Source organism: Girardinichthys multiradiatus, chromosome 14, assembly GCF_021462225.1.
Source record: "Girardinichthys multiradiatus isolate DD_20200921_A chromosome 14, DD_fGirMul_XY1, whole genome shotgun sequence".
NCBI classification, from domain to species: Eukaryota; Metazoa; Chordata; class Actinopteri; order Cyprinodontiformes; family Goodeidae; genus Girardinichthys; species Girardinichthys multiradiatus.
Genome location: NC_061807.1, coordinates 5547138 through 5564739, shown reverse-complemented (window position 1 = coordinate 5564739; position 17602 = coordinate 5547138). Strand labels below are relative to the sequence as shown.

The 17602-nt window shown below is 42.5% G+C and overlaps 1 protein-coding gene across 1 annotated transcript in view; it reads left to right on the top strand.

The window, feature by feature from the left end:
* The window catches only part of LOC124881320 (advanced glycosylation end product-specific receptor-like), a 51434-nt gene that overhangs the window by 4308 nt on the left and 29524 nt on the right, over positions 1 to 17602 (top strand). The gene's annotated exons all lie outside the window — the stretch shown is intronic.

The window sequence follows — 17602 nt, the reverse complement described above, 5'->3', positions numbered from 1 at the left end:
TACTTTGCTCCATTATTTGCATTATTTCTGCACCATGAGGCCGACGGCACCAAGCGTGTTGGAAGCAACACGTCTGTCAAACCCAGAAGATGAATTTAGAGCCTTTTTTTTAGGTTTTTCTGTCTTTAGTCACAAACAGCAGCAGAGGCTGCAAACTGATCAGAGATGAATATGTTTTATTATTTTCACTTACAGAGTACTTTACATCATAAACTTATGAAGATTTCTTCAGAAAAGGAACCAGATTTAACTGGTGGAATAATGTTGTAAAACTGTTTCTAAAACATAGATTAAAAAGCACTGATTAAATTTAAAAATGCATCAGATAGTAACATTTTGACATGTGATCTATTAAATATGTTTTACAAACTTGAAATTATATCAGAATAAAGTAGCATTAATCTTTCCTGGTAATTTAAAATCATAAATTAAAGACATTCTTTAGTTACTGTTGGCTGTGGGTTTCATCACCACCTCTGTCACATTTAGGTGGTTCAAAGTAGGACCAAAGTGCAGACACTGGGTGAGAAGAAGGAAATAAATAAAACACAAACTCAAAAACCTAACACTGGTAGATCATGACCACCTCCTCCTCTTCATCTCCACTGACCCTGGTCCCCTGGTCCCTCATCTCACTGTCCACCATCCAGTCAGCCTAGAGAGTCCTCAGTGTGTCTCACCAAGCAGTGCAAGACAGGGGACTCTGCATTTTAAATGTTGCATGATTTTAAATACAATTTAGAAAATGTATCTGATTAGAGGGACTTCAGCCTCTTAAATTTCAAAGTCAACAAGCATCTCTCTTCTTATTAGAATCAGTTCAGCCTTATAGCCAAAGTCAGCTCTATTTCACCAGAGTCTCATTAAACACATCTTAAATGACCTCATTGACCATTTCTTCTTCTCCTCCATGTTGGTTTAAATAATCTGACCAAACCTCCAGTCACTTCTACACCAATCAGTAAAACTAATAAATAAAATCATGCAGTTATCAGAAATTTAACACAATCTTGATCAATATCTGTTAGAGTTAGAAAGCTGATAAACACAGACGAATGTAAAAATAAGACACAAAGTGAACCAAGTAAGTTTGACTTTGGAGGAGACGGTCCTCTGCCAAACAACGCCTTCCTCCTCATAAAGGGAGAAATCCTTTCACCAGCCTTTTATTTACATTCCTACAAGCAAAAAGCGGTTCAGCTGTTTGGTTTCATGCTAGATAATAATAAATTGTCAGGCAGTCATTTTCTACCGCTTATTCCTTAGTGGGTCATGGGGGAGCTGGTGACCATCTCCAGCAATCTATGGGCGAGATGCAGGGTACACACCAGTCAACACACAAACAACCACACACACACTCAGTCACACATCTAAGGGCAATTTAGAGTGACCAATTAACCTAGCAGGCATGTCTTTGGACTGTGGGAGGAAGCTGGAGTACCTGGTGAGAACCCACACATGCACAGGGAGAACATGCAAACTCCATGAAGAAAGACCCCCAGCCGGGAATTGAACCCAGGACCTTCTTGCTGCAAGGCAACAGTGCTACCAACTGCACCACCATACAGCCCATAAAAAATCGCAATAATAAATAATAATAATAATAATAAATTGGATCTTCCCTGCAAATGTTTCTGTTTGGCCCTTATAAAGCTGCTCTGTTTTAATCATCTGGTTCCATAACAATTTTTGTGGTTTTCATCAGCAAGATTATAACGGCTCTGAATAATCTATTCTAATCTAGCTTTATTTAGATCTATCTATATGTTCTAATGCAGTAAGTCCTTATTATATTTAAGAATGGGGCCACTAGTTTTTATTAATTGCTGTTATTTTAATAATGCTTGGTTTAGTTTAGGTTTCATTAGTTCTGAAAACAAAACTCTCTCCTCATCCGTTTAGAAAGCTTAATAAAATTGATGAACACAAAAATGAAGGGCATATTATGTATTATAATCTTAGTTTGGAAAAAATCTCATCTCCACAGAAAATCGGTGCAAAGGGTCTGCTGAGAAACACCTTGATATTGAGACCTCCAACAATATTCAGAAGACGAGTGAAATCCTACGTCATCCATGGCTCCCCAATGTATAATAAGGTTTTCTAGAGTCGGGGGCTTTTCTGTGATTGCAAGAATATTCTCTGAGATACCGGACACCACGTTACTGGTACCAATAATAACTTCTGTGTTTTTCTTATTACAGACGTTTTTAACCCCATCCACAGCTGTGTTGCCACTATTAGGGTTCTTGGTCTGGTGAGGCGCTCTTTCTCTGGCAGCTTAGGAGAAAACTGTTTAGAATGAAGGTTGTTCTCAAACCTTTTATTGTTCTCAGAAGATGGATCATTTTCCTGGTTTTCATTCTGTAGTGGAGCAAATCTGTTCTGAAGGAGAACTCCATTATTTCCAGCTGTCTCACTCCTATCAGTTGTTGTGACAGCAGCTCGCTGTCGAAGTCTCCTTTTCCCAGGGGAAACGGGGACATTTCTCTGTAATTCTGGCCATTCTAATTTATTTAATTGCTGAGATCTTCCAGTGAGTCGTCCACCTTGATTTTTTGGGCATGCCCCTAAAACTTGCCAGGGGGGTCTGCCGGTAGGTTTATTCTCAGTGTTCTGATTGCCGGCTGAGTTGTTGAGCTGGCTGTCACTGTTTGGGATCACAGGCAGAGTTGAATCATCGTTGTACCTCATATTCACCTCCACATTCACTTCTAGTCCATGGATTTTCATCTCCAAAACAGACAATTTCTGTAAAAGTTTGTCGAAGTCCTCTGTGGTGAAGGGAGACGTTTTGTGCTGATTAGCTGGCGTCAACTTGTCCTTCTTTCGAGTTCAATTATAAAAACATCAAAGTCCTTTAAAAAAAAATAAAAAAATAAAATAATAATAATCCTTGGGAGTCGCTGGTAAGAAGTAGTTTTAGTCCAATATGTCCATAATTTTGGCTAAGAGATAAAAAGTTAGGAGTAAAAGATTGCAAGCAAGCAGGGAGCTTAGGAGAAAAGCGTCTGAGCACGCAGAGAGGCGGAGAGGCGGAAGCAGAAAAAGACCATCATAACCATTTTTGTTTCCACTAGGTCTGTTTTGAACGCTTCAATTCTTTTTTTTATCCACCAAGGATCAATAAGGTGGTCTTAGTGGGGTCCAGCTTGAAGGTGTTATCTGTTGGGTGTCATGTTATCATTGTCAGGTCTGTGAGGTTCATAAGTCAGTCAGAACCTTGGTCATTAGGTCTTGGGTCATTTGGTCATTTAGTCAGCAAGACTTCCACACAGTGTAATGTTATTTCTCCAGCTTCCACCTACAGAAGAAAAATGTATTGTTAATAAATGAGCTGCATTTCCTAGGAACACTGCTTTCCTTCTGGATGAGCATCACCTGTTGAAAAACTTTCATAATTATATTAGTCAGTTTGTTTCACATATTCAATCAGATCTTTAAACTTTCCAGTAGGTGAAGTTGTTAGTATTTCATGTAGACTGACATATACTGTTGCACATGGAGAGGATCTCAGCTTATCCATGTCTGCTGCTGCAATGTCTATCATCTCCTCGTTTTCATCAACTTCCCCTTTTCCTTCTTAACAACATTCTGTCCCTTATCCAGTCATTGTTGACTGGGTCGTCCAGTTGGACAGTTTTTAGCCCAATGACCATGTTGTCCACAAGCCCAGCATCGGAATCGGAATCAGCTTTATTGCCAAGTTCGTACATACAAACAAGGAATTTGCCTCCGGTACACTTTGCTCTTTTGTTCTGTTTTTGCATTACAGAATAAACATATTTACAATTTACAATTTACAATTTACAATGTACAATGTACAATGTACAATGCGATATTCTGCATTACAGAATATACAAATTTACAATTTACAATGTATAATATACACATATCTAATAAAAAAGGTACATTTGCAACATCTATATGCTGTTGTTTTGTACTTTATTAAATGTTCATCAGAGAAACAGCCTGGAGGAAGAAACTGTCTCTGTGGCGGCTGGTTTTAGTAAACAGTGCTCTGTAGCGGCGGCCTGAAGGTAAAACTCTAAACAGTTTATGTGTAGGATGTGTGGGATCACCTCCTCTTCCTCTGATTCTACCCCTCCCCCTACTTACTGGTCCTGCATAAAATATCTCATCTTCAGCATAGAAGGTATCAGTAGGGGGTTGATTATTACTTTCCACTGACCACCTTTTCAACATTCATTGCCCGGTTCTGCCAACTGCTAACCGAGCTGGTGGGTAGATCGATATTATGTTTTGTGACCCAGTTATGAATCTCAGGTAAAGCATGATGTCTGGACAGAACCAATGAACTGAACACATTCTTCAATAAGTTCAGTTCAGAAACAAGCTCAGCATCCTCCTCTCCTGCTCACAGCCAAACAGAACCTCCACCCTCCTTTGACCCACAGGACCCACAGCTGTCCAGTAACACCTCAAATGTTTTATCTTCCACCTCAGTCATGGACCCTTCTGCTTCTACATGTTTACCTTCAACCATATCAGAAGATGATGATGCTTCCTTTGCTTCCCCCTTCCACCTGTGTGTCTCAAGAAGTCAAGTGAAGATGCAACTGGAGAGACTGGTACCAAAGAAAACTCACCCATCAGTCCTCAATGACTATAGACCTGTTGCCCTGACATCCCACATCATGAAGGTCCTAGAGAGACTCCTGTTGGCCCACCTGAGTAAGCAAACAGTAAACCATCAGGACCTCCTTCAGTTTGCTTATCGCTGTGGAGTTGGAGTTGAAGATGCCATCATACACCTGCTTCAACAAACCCACTGTCATCTGGACAAAGCCAGCAGCACTGTGAGGATAATGTTCTTTGATTTCTCCAGTGCATTTAATACAATCCAACCTGATTTGCTTTGTCAGAAACTCCAGAAGACTCAGGTGGAGGTCTCAAAAATCTCCTGGATCAAAGACTACCTGACAAACAGACCACGGTTTGTGAGACTGAAGGGTTATGAGTCTAACCAGGTAGTCAGCAGCATAGGGGCACCACAGGGGACGGTACTCTCACCATTCCTTTTCACTCTGTACACCTCAGACTTCCAGTACAAGACAGACTCCTGTCATCTGCAGAAATACTCGGATGATTCTGCAGTCGTGGGGTGGATCAGAGATGGACAAGAAGCTGAGTACAGGAAGGTAGTGGACCGCTTTGTGGCATGGTGTAGAAACAATCATCTCATTTTGAACGTGACTAAAACAAAGGAGATGATTGTAGATTTTAAGAGAAGCAGGAATAAGTCTATTTCTATCATGGGAGAAGAAGTGGAGGTGGTGGAGGAGTATAAATACCTCGGTGTTCACCAGGACAACAGACTGGAGTGGAGATGCAATTGTAAAGCTATCTACAAGAAGGGACAGAGCAGACTGTACTTCTTGAGGAAGCTTAGGTCCTTCAGTGTTTGCAGCAAGATGCTGCATATCTTCTATAAGTCTGTTGTGGAGAGAGTGATCTCTTCTACCATCATCTGCTGGGGAAGCAGCATCAGAACCAGGGACTTAAAAAAGCTCAACAAGCTGATAAAAAAGGCTGGCTCTGTTCTGGGGACTCCTCTGGAACCTCTGGAGATCATTATGGAAAGAAGGATTCTTCATAAAATGAAGAACATTATGGAGAACCCTGAGCATCCTCTTCATGAGACTGTCCTACAACAACAGAGTGTCTTCAGTCAGAGGCTTCTTCAGATCTGCTGTAAGACAGACCTACAGGAGATCCTTCCTGCCCACAGCCATCAGCATCTACAACGACTCTTTGAGGAAACCTTCATAATATGAGCTACAACAACATTTAATTTCCCTTTGGCATTAATAAAGTATTTTTGAATTGAATTGAGTTTAATAAAACACTTCTTCCATTCTCATTCTGTACTCAATGATTGACTCCCCTATTAGTCTGGTTAATGATGGTATAATCTGCTCTCTGTTTAAACTCTCCTTCTAACATTTCCCACAACACCGCAAGTCGTGGATTATCTGTTCCAGTGGCACCAAGGGTTCAGGGCGGTCGCAGCTGCGGCATCGCCCTGGGGTTGTAGCCGCCTGCCCCTTCCCCTTAGTACACAAGCATTGTTGTCTTCTTCTCTGGCTTCTGCTATATAAACATCCTTGCTTTGTTTTCGTTCCCTGCCTTTCTTTTGTAAGCTTCAATAAGCCAGTTTTTATTTATTTATTTTTTGTTTGACTTTCTGTTGTAATCTCTGTACCAAATGGGTACAAGCAGGAACCGAAAGATCTCCTTTAAAATTATAATCTTTCTGCTATTTAGAAAGATTTTTTACTGTATCTGGATATGTTGAGGCCATTAACTTTGCATCTGTCAGGATCTGTGGGTTTTGTGTTGGTTTCCTGTTTGGGCTGTTTAGTGTTTCTATTGGTTTAATAACTATGTTTATTGATTCCTTCTGTTTACTTTGTTCTAACTTTCCTCTTGCTTTAGTTCCTCTTCTTGTCCTTAGATCCCCTTCAGTTATTATTTACTCAGTGGTCATTTCCCTTTTATATTAGTAGTTCTCCCCAGCCTTATTTCTAGTATAGTTCTCCGTATTAGTCTCTGCTGTTTTAGTTCCTTCCAACAGGTTATAGTTTATAGTTATTTGTTTCCTCGCTAGGCTTAGTTCCATTTATTATTTACCTTTTAGTTAATAGTAATTCTAGATCTTCTAGGCTTCCCCCAGTTAATTTGGTATTTGTTGTGGTTGGTTTTCAGAATCAGAATCAGAATCAGAAAAGCTTTATTGCCAAGTACGTTTTTGGACATACAAGGAATTTGTTTTGGCGTAGTCGGTGCAATACAATACAAATTAAACAGTACAAACATATCTACAATATAATATAAATATAAGTGCACAGTTTTAAGTGAGTGAGAGTAAATATAGAGCAGTATAAGATGCAAGAGCAATACAACAGTGCAGGTGATCATTGTGCAAGTAAGCAGGAGTCCAAGCTGAGCGTTAATGTAACGCATAGAGTTACAGGTTACAGGTGTCCTGTCAGCAAAAAAAGGGGGGGTGTGGGGGAAAGGGAGAATGTCAGTGTGGTTTCCGGGCTTTGTTAACCAGGCTGGTGGCAGATGGGAAAAAACTGTTCTTGTGGCGTGAGGTTTTGGTCCGGATGGACCGCAGCCTCCTGCCAGAGGGGAGAGTCTCAAAGAGTCTGTGACCGGGGTGGGAGGGATCAGCCAGAATCTTCCCTGCTCGCTTCAGGGTCCTGGAGGTGTACAGTTCCTGGAGCGACAGTAGACTGCAGCCAATCACCTTCTCAGCTTCCCTGCTCTTCCTTATCAGATAATGTTATCCTTAGATTCTAGTTTCCCTTTGGTTTTCTTAATAGTTTAGTTCCCTCGTGTCCCTGCGCTTCCTAGTTCATGTCACCATAGTAACCATTCATTCCCTCAGTCTCCACAGCCAGTTCCCACACCTGCTTCCACTTCTCCTCTGATTAACTTAGCTTCTCCTTCATTGGTCCACTCTCCTTCTCTCCCTGCTTATATACCCGGTTCCTCTAATTATTCTTCGCTGGTTTCTCATTTCATGTATACCATGTTTGTCACATCTCTCCCTGAGCTCTTTAATTATGCTTCTTGTGAATTCTCTTCTGTGAATCGTCTACGACCTTGGAAGTGCTGATCTCCGAGCCTTAATTAAACAAGATCTGCTTTCAATATGCTGAACCCAAGCGACTGTTTGCATTTTGGTCCAAAACAACCTCAGACTGTGACAGCATCTCCTTCTAACGGGGCTGCAGTTTCCCATTTTAAGAGTTGTTTCTTTTTATCTATTAAAAACTATTCATATGAACTGAGTTCTACTTCTATTAGTTTATATTAGCACCATTTATTTGATTCTTTGTGCTCTATTATATATACCTTTATCCTATTTACTCTAGTTTATTATTATTATTCCGCCATTTTTATGTATATACAGCGCCTTGCGAAAGTATTCGGCGAAATTATTGCCCATTCTTCCTTACAAAACAGCTCGAGCTCAGTGAGGTTGGATGGAGAGCGTTCGTGACCAGCAGTCTTCAGCTCTTTCCACAGATTCTCGATTGGATTCAGGTCTGGACTTTGACTAGGCCATTCCAACACCTGGATACGTTTATTTGTGAACCATTCCATTGTAGATTTGGCTTTATGTTTTGGATCATTGTCTTGTTGGAAGATAAATCTCCGTCCCAGTCTCAGGTCTCTTTCAGACTCCAACAGGTTTTCTTCCAGAATGGTCCTGTATTTGAACCCATCCATCTTCCCATCAATTTTGACCATCTTCTCTGTCCCTGTTGACAAAAAGCAGGCCCAAACCATGATGCTGCCACCACCATGTTTGACAGTGGAGATGGTGTGTTCAGGGTGATGAGCTGTGTTGCTTTTATGTCAAACATATCGTTTTCAATTGTGGCCAAACAGTTGGATTTTGGTTTCATCTGACCAGAGCACCTTCTTCCACATGTTTGGTGTGTCTCCCAGGTGGCTTGTGGCAAACTTTAAACGAGACTTTTTATGGATATCTTTGAGAAATGGCTTTCTTCTTGCCACTCTTCCATAAAGGCCACATTTGTGCAGTGTACAACTGATTGTTGTCCTATGGACAGACTCTCCCACCTCAGCTGTAGATCTCTGCAGTTCATCCAGAGTGATCATGGGCCTCTTGGCTGCATCTCTGATCAGTCTTCTCCTTGTTCCAGATGAAAGTTTAGAGGGACGGCCGGGTCTTGGTAGATTTGCAGTGGTCTGATACTCCTTCCATTTCAATATGATTTCTTGCACAGTGCTCCTTGGGCTGTTTAAAGCTTGGGAAATCTTTTTGTATCCAAATCTGACTTTAAACTTCTCCACAACAGTACAGGTCCTTCTCAAAATATTAGCATATTGTGATAAAGTTCATTATTTTCCATAATGTAATGATGAAAATTTAACATTAATATATTTTAGATTCATTGCACACTAACTGAAATATTTCAGGTCTTTTATTGTCTTAATATGGATGATTTTGGCATACAGCTCATGAAAACCCAAAATTCCTATCTCACAAAATTAGCATATTTCATCCGACCAATAAAAGAAAAGTATTTTTAATACAAAAAACGTCAACCTTCAAATAATCATGTACAGTTATGCACTCAATACTTGGTCGGGAATCCTTTTGCAGAAATGACTGCTTCAATGCGGCGTGGCATGGAGGCAATCAGCCTGTGGCACTGCTGAGGTCTTATGGAGGCCCAGGATGCTTCGATAGCGGCCTTTAGCTCATCCAGAGTGTTGGGTCTTGAGTCTCTCAACGTTCTCTTCACAATATCCCACAGATTCTCTATGGGGTTCAGGTCAGGAGAGTTGGCAGGCCAATTGAGCACAGTGATACCATGGTCAGTAAACCATTTACCAGTGGTTTTGGCACTGTGAGCAGGTGCCAGGTCGTGCTGAAAAATGAAATCTTCATCTCCATAAAGCTTTTCAGCAGATGGAAGCATGAAGTGCTCCAAAATCTCCTGATAGCTAGCTGTATTGACCCTGCCCTTGATAAAACACAGTGGACCAACACCAGCAGCTGACATGGCACCCCAGACCATCACTGACTGTGGGTACTTGACACTGGACTTCTGGCATTTTGGCATTTCCTTCTCCCCAGTCTTCCTCCAGACTCTGGCACCTTGATTTCTGAATGACATGCAGAATTTGCTTTCATCCGAAAAAAGTACTTTGGACCACTGAGCAACAGTCCAGTGCTGCTTCTCTGTAGCCCAGGTCAGGCGCTTCTGCCGCTGTTTCTGGTTCAAAAGTGGCTTGACCTGGGGAATGCGGCACATGTAGCCCATTTCCTGCACACGCCTGTGCACGGTGGCTCTGGATGTTTCTACTCCAGACTCAGTCCACTGCTTCCGCAGGTCCCCCAAGGTCTGGAATCGGCACTTCTCCACAATCTTCCTCAGGGTCCGGTCACCTCTTCTCGTTGTGCCACACTTTTTCCTTCCCACAGACTTCCCACTGAGGTGCCTTGATACAACACTCTGGGAACAGCCTATTCGTTCAGAAATTTCTTTCTGTGTCTTACCCTCTTGCTTGAGGGTGTCAATAGTGGCCTTCTGGACAGCAGTCAGGTCGGCAGTCTTACCCATGATTGGGGTTTTGAGTGATGAACCAGGCTGGGAGTTTTAAAGGCCTCAGGAATCTTTTGCAGGTGTTTAGAGTTAACTCGTTGATTCAGATGATTAGGTTCATAGCTCGTTTAGAGACCCTTTTAATGACATGCTAATTTTGTGAGATAGGAATTTTGGGTTTTCATGAGCTGTATGCCAAAATCATCCGTATTAAGACAATAAAAGACCTGAAATATTTCAGTTAGTGTGCAATGAATCTAAAATATATGAATGTTAAATTTTCATCATTACATAATGAAAAATAATGAACTTTACCACAATATGCTAATATTTTGAGAAGGACCTGTATCTCAGACCTGCCTGGTGTGTTCCTTGGTCTTCATGATGCTCTCTGTGCTTTGAACAGAACCCTGAGACTATCACAGAGCAGGTGCATTTATACGGAGACTTGATTACACACAGGTGGATTCTATTTATCATCATCAGTCATTTGGGACAACATTGGATCCTTCAGAGATCCTCAATGAACTTCTGGAGTGAGTTTGCTGCACTGAAAGTAAGGGGACCGAATAATATTGCACGTTCCACTTTTCAGTTTTTTATTTATTAAAAATGTTTGACACATCCAATAAATTTCATTCCACTTCACGATTGTGTCCCACTTGTTGTTGATTCTTCACAAACATTTTTAATTTTATATCTTTATGTTTGAAGCCTGAAATGTGGCAAGAGGTTGAAAAGTTCAAGAGGGCCGAATACTTTCGCAAGACACTGTATATATATGTGTTTTACCATCAAATCAAAACAGAAATCCTCAACGGGCCCCAACATCTCTCAGAAAACAGGCTTCTAGATCAAACACCTAGATTTGATCCGGTTTTCCGCATTGAGTTCTAATCTCGGAGATTGTAGGGGTTTTAGACTGAGATTTGTTGGCACCTAATATCCAAATCAGAATTCCCCACGACTCATCTTAGCTGTTAACAACTTTATGTTAACACCAGCAAGGTTTGGGGTTGTCTCACTGAGAGTGCCGTATGATTCTGCAGACACACACACACACACACACACACACACACACACACACACACAGGCACCAACACACAATCACTTATAGGCCTAAATCACCTAGACTAGGTTTTCCGTATTTAGCGCAACACTTCTTTCTAGAGTAAGAATTTTTCTATGGAGTCGGCTGCTTTTGAATCTCCTTAAGGGAAATTACAAGAACCATCTAAACTCAAGACCCCTATTTGCGAAACACTTCCTCCTTTTTTTTCCCCTTGAAAAACTGCAGTTCTGTTAAACGCCGAGCATACCGGCTTGCTTATTTCTTTTTATGTACTTAGTTAGTTCTGTCTTACCTGTGCATTCGTTCACGTTGGTGTAGGAACACGTTGATCCACCTTCCCGGTGCCCCTCGATTGTTTCGGCAGTTTACCAACACAGAATTCACTGTGCAGGATTATTGTTCTCCAGACGTTCTGGAGGCTGCGGAGACTGAAACCCCAAACGCACCGCAGGGCCCGGGCAGAAGATTTCTAGCGCTCCGGCTCAAAGGACCAAGAAAATGTTAGAGTTAGAAAGCTGATAAACACAGACAAGTGTAAAAGAAGACACAAGGTGAACCAAGTAAGGAGGTCTGCCAAACAGTGACTTCTTTCTCACAAAGGCAGAAATCCTTACACCAGACTTTAATTCACATTCCTACAAGCAAAAAGCAGGAATTGGTTCAGTCAATTCTTACAGAGATTTCAACCTAAAAGTTTAGTCATTCCCATATATGGTAAAAGCTTGTCATGTCCAGAGATTGATCCACTCCAGACCACAGTCCTTCACCTTCCACAAACACTTTATCACACTGAAAAACAATCACAGGAATCATTTTAACTTTAGTAGAACTTCAGACATAAACATGATTTAAACTAAACAATGATAACTTATATACAATTTTCCAACAATATCAAATAAAGAACAGATGGTTTCATTGTGGGACTTTTCTACTGGAACATCTCAGAATATTTAGATTTAAATTAATAATGTAACTCTTATTTGTTGCTTGGTAGCCTTCCTGTTTCTCAGGTTGCAGGTTGTCTCTCTCAGTCTGTCCTACACCTAAACTATTCCCCCTTGAAGCAGGAGGTGGGAACTAAAAACCTAAAGGTGTTACTCTAATAATAAACCCTCATCCAAACGATACTTATAGTCCCAAAATGTCATTGACCATCAATATAGGTGCTGTTTAGAGCTGCTAGTGTTACAAGACCTTATGAAAAATAACGTCTTATAATTATTTAATAAATAACTACTTTTGGAAATGTGTTGCCATTGTTAACCACCTTTTAATGTCTATTTATAGGTTTTAAAATAAAGAAAAACATGGAAACATTTACAAAAAGAGGATGTATACATTTTCTTCTATGGGATGTTGATGTTTTTTCATAAATAATCACAAATGCACTTTTTGTAAATACTTGCATTTGTTACCAAAGTTATGAAGAGCCACTACTCTAGACTGCAGCAAACAGAATTTGAAACCACTTACCTTGGAAATATGTTGTGTTTAACATGAGAAGAAAATCAATAAGCCCTTAAATCTTTATGCTTATTCAGCAAGTCTTAATTTCCCTGGTCTGGTCAGCGACGAGTCAGAAAACATCTAAGCAGGAACACCTACTGAGGAACATAATAAAATGAAAAACTATATCAATGACAGCAATAGTTGCCTAAACTTTGCTAAAGAACCATCCTGGTTTATTTATTTGCTTCCACTAAGGTTTACATTAAGGCTGTGTTTATGTTTTCTGATAGCAGTTAGGTTTTATTACATGGCAGTATTGTAAAAGTTGTCTGTCTAGAGGTTATTGTAGTTTTAGATTTTATTATTCAACATTATTATTGTATAACAGCAGCCAAGCCAACTTTATTAATAAGCAATTTAAAACAACTGAAGTAATGAACTGATATCACATATAAGAATTAAAACACAAACACAAGAAGACACATTATGTTATTTACAATTTGATTAGTAAGACCTTGGTGATATCTGATAATAACAATTAATTCATTAATTTGGAGTTACTTCAACATGAATACTCAAGTGTACAACTTGGCTTGAATGCATCATTAAAAGCTCTTTTAGCACCCTGTGTCCAAGGACCTCTGCTATGTGGGACTTTCCTGCCAAAAATTAGGAGCAAATATTTTTTAGTTCACTTTACTTTCACTCAAAACTTCTGCTTTCTATCAAATATACTCTGGGTGTGGCGGTGGTGCAGGGGTAAAGTTGTACAGAGACCAAGTTCATGAGGGTTCAAGTCCCAGCCCATTGACCTTTGCTGCATCTCTTTCTCTCTCTTTCTCCGCCCCTTTTCCTGTCAGTCAACTTACAAAATAAAGGTCACTAGTGCCACAAGATAGTGGGCAGGAAGGTAGAGGAAGGAGATCCCCAAACATGACACAGAGGTCTCTGGCAGAGGCTCTAAAACCAGAAATCAGGTAAATCCAGATAATATCTGACATAAAGTAATATTTTTCACAGTGTAATTGGTGATCAGAGGTACAACTTTATCAGACTGTTATTAACTATTCAGCCAGTTGAAAAAAACATTTTCTTCTGGAATTAAAAATGATACTCGTATAAATATGTATAAAACCTGAAATATGAATATGGATGAATATAAAAACTTTTTTGTGTCAACTGAGAAGAAAAAATAGTGTTTGTATTTTCTCCAACAAGATGGTGCCACAGATGGTTGCCTTGGTACTTCACTCACTCGTATTTTATAAATTTTTGTAAAGGCATTAGTAGGGCGAGCACGTGTTTCCTACGCTATCTGAGCATACTTCTGGACCTCTGGCATGGTGAGGGTTTATGTTCAACAGCACATAGTAATGTCGTATCGTACGCTTTCATGAAGGTTGTGGAGGAATAAAGAATTAAAAGCATGGTCCTCCTCTATGCCGGGAGCATTACGTCCTTGGAAGTAAGCAGCTCTCAGGCGCCGGTAATACTCCCTGGGGGCTTCGTTTTTCTGTTTCTGAATGGCGTGTTGTTGAAGCCTGGTCCGTGTATGTCGAATATTCTTCCCTTAAAGCTTCACAGAGGGTTGAATAACGGTCCTGAACTCTCCATGAAAACATGGATGCTGCTGGTTGTCGTCCAAATGAGCTTCAACTTTTCCTGTGCTGATGGGCAGTACAGGTCTAAAAGACAACGTTCAACTTCCCTAAGATATTCATCAGTGTTTGACTCTCTTATTAGGGTCGAAACGCTCTATCCCCTCTCAGGGATTGGTGCTGGCCCATCTGAGTCACCATCTGAAGGTTCACTCCTGTTGTGTCCATGGTGTGTTAGAGCATTCTGCTCCACCCTTGGGGGAGGCATTGGAGGCAGCTCCTGTGCTCCATGGACTCCTGGGCAGCATTTCAGGGCTGTATGAACCACCTGAGTCCCAGAGACTGGTCTCCAGTTGCCTTGGCGGAGGTGAGGGACTGTAGCGGAAGGTGCTGTGCATCAAGTTTGAAGGCTGCTCACCTCTAAACCTTGAATTATTTACTTCTCCTGAATCTGCAGCCAGGTATTGTTCATGGCTGTCTACTACAGTGGGGTGGGACACCGCACCACTGAATCTTATCTGCCTACTCACACCTGTGGATGTGTGGGGAAAACCACAAGCTTGGGAAGGAAATATCTGGAAAGCAGCTTCTACTTCTACTAGCTCTGAGCTGAAGGTTCTCTCAGGGTGTCGCAGGTATGGCTCACCTTCACCTGTGAGGTGAGTTTTTCCTCTCCCCCCAGTCCTCCAGTGCTGGAAGGCTGTCCTGGCGACACTCAGTTGCCACCAATTTATCTTCAACTTCTGATAGTTCAGCCTTAAGGACATCCACTGTCTGGAGTATCATTCAGCTCAAGCTGCAGGTTAACACACTGGTCTACTTCCAACATTTTCAGAATCAGAATCAGCTTTATTGCCAAGTTCGTACATACAAACAAGGAATTTGACTCCGGTACACTTTGCTCATTTGTTCTGTTTTTGCATTACAGAATATACAAATTTACAATTTACACATATATAATAAAAAAGGTACATTTGCAACATCTGTATGCTGTTGTTTTGTACTCTATTGAATGTTCATCAGAGAAACAGCCTGGGGGAAGAAACTGTCTCTGTGGCGGCTGGTTTTAGTGAACAGTGCTCTGTAGCGCCACCTGAAGGTAAAACTCTAAACAGTTTATGTGCAGGGTGTGTGGGGTCTGCAGAGATTTTAGCAGCTCTTTTCCTGACCCTAGACCTGTATAAATCCTGGATGGAGGGAAGGTCAGCTCTGATTATTCTCTCTGCAGTCCTGATTATTCGTTGCAGTCTGGACCTGTCCTGTTTTGTGGATGAGCCAAACCACATTGAGATGGATGAAGACAGGACAGACTGAATGATGGCAGTGTAGAAGATGACCAGCAGCTCCTGTGGAAGGTTGAACCTCTTGAGTTGCCTCAGGAAGTACAGTCTCTGCTGGGCCTTCTTTCGAACAGTGTCTATGTGTGAAGACCATCTCAGGTCCTCAGAGATGGTGGTTCCTAAGAACCTGAAGTGGTCCACGGCCGATACAGTGTTGTTGAGGATGGTGAGGGGGGTGTATGGGGGTGGTGTTCTCCGAATGTCCACCACCATTTCCACAGTCTTGAGTGGGTTGAGTTCCAGGTAGTTCTGACTACACCAGTGTACCAGCCGATCCACCAGCTGTCTGTATGCAGACTCATCACCGTCCTGGATCAGACCAGTGACAGTGGTGTCATCTGCAAACTTAAGGAGTTTCACGGACGAGTCCGATGAGGTGCAGTCATTTGTGTACAGAGAGAAGAGGAGTGGGGATAGAATACACCCCTGGGGGGCACCAGGGGTGTATTGATCTGGATCGGGAGAAGATGCTCCCCAGTCTCACCTGCTGCTGTCGGTCCGTCAGGAAGCTGTTGATCCACTGACAGGTGGAGGCTGGGACGTTGAGCTGGGTGAGCTTCTGGTGGAGGATGTCTGGTATGATGGTGTTGAAGGCCGAGCTGAAGTCTACAAACAGGATCCTGGCGTACGTCCCTGGGTGGTCGAGGTGTTGCAGGATGAAGTGTAGACCTAAGTTAACAGCATCATCTGCCGACCTGTTTGCTCGGTAAGTAAATTGCAGGGGGTCCAGCAGGGGGCCTGTGATGTCTTTCAGGTGCTTCAACACCAGCTGCTCAAAGGATTTCACGACCACAGACGTCAGGGCTACAGGCCTGTAGTCATTTAATCCTAGGATGGTGGGTTTCTTGGGTACCGGGATGATGGTGGATCATTTGAGGCAGGAGGGGACCTCACATTTCTCCAGTGACTTGTTGAAAATCCTTGTGAAGATCGGAGCGAGTTGATGTGCACAGGCTTTCAGGCATGATGGGGAGACGTTATCAGTTCCTATAGCTTTCCTTGTTTTCATGCGCTGATAGAGCCTATTTACCTATATCCTCCGCTGATATAAAAGAGTGAGGTGACCTAACACACTGGCCACCTGTCTGTCTTTTGGTGGGTTCCTAATGACCCGGAGCAACTCCTAAATCCTTGCTTCATATTGTTCAATGCTATAATCATTAAGACTTTTACACTCCTCTGGAGTTAGCAAAATCAAATCCCCAATCCTTTCTTGTGCCTACATTCCTGTGGAGTCCTTCTGACTCACAGCTCCAGCAGCCTTGGAAGGTTCGTTCGTTCATCGTCTTCCGCTTATCCAGGACCGGGTCGCGGGGGCAGCAGACTCAGCAGAGACGCCCAGACGTTCCTCTCTCCAGACACCTCCTCCAGCTCCTCCAGGGGGAGCCCAAGGCGTTCCCAGGCCAGCCGAGAGACATAGTCCCTCCAGCGTGTCCTGGGCCGTCCCCTGGGCCTCCTCCCGTTGGGACGTGCCTGAAACACCTCCCGAGGAAGGCATCCAGGAGGCATCCGGCATAGATGCCCGAGCCACCTCAACTGGCTCCTCTCGATGTGGATGAGCAGCGGCTCTACTCCGAGCCCCTCCCGGATGGCCGAGCTCCTCACCCTATCTCTAAGGGAGTACCCGGCCACCCTACGGAGGAAGCCCATTTCAGCCGCTTGTATCCGTGATCTCGTTCTTTCGGTCATGACCCAAAGTTCATGGCCATAGGTGAGGGTAGGAACGTAGACCGACCAGTAAATTGAGAGCTTTGCTTTTCGGCTCAGCTCTCTCTTCACCACAATGGACCGGCACATTGCCCCCATTACTGTGGCAGCCGCACCGATCCGTCTGTCGATCTCCCGTTCCATTCTTCCCTCACTCGTGAACAAGACCCCGAGATACTTAAACTCCTCCACTTGAGGCAGGAACTCCCCTCCAACCTGAAGAGGACAAGCCACCCTTTTCCGGTCGAGTACCATGGCCTCGGACTTGGAGGAGCTGATCCTCATCCCAGCCGCTTCACACTCGGCTGCGAACCGCCACAG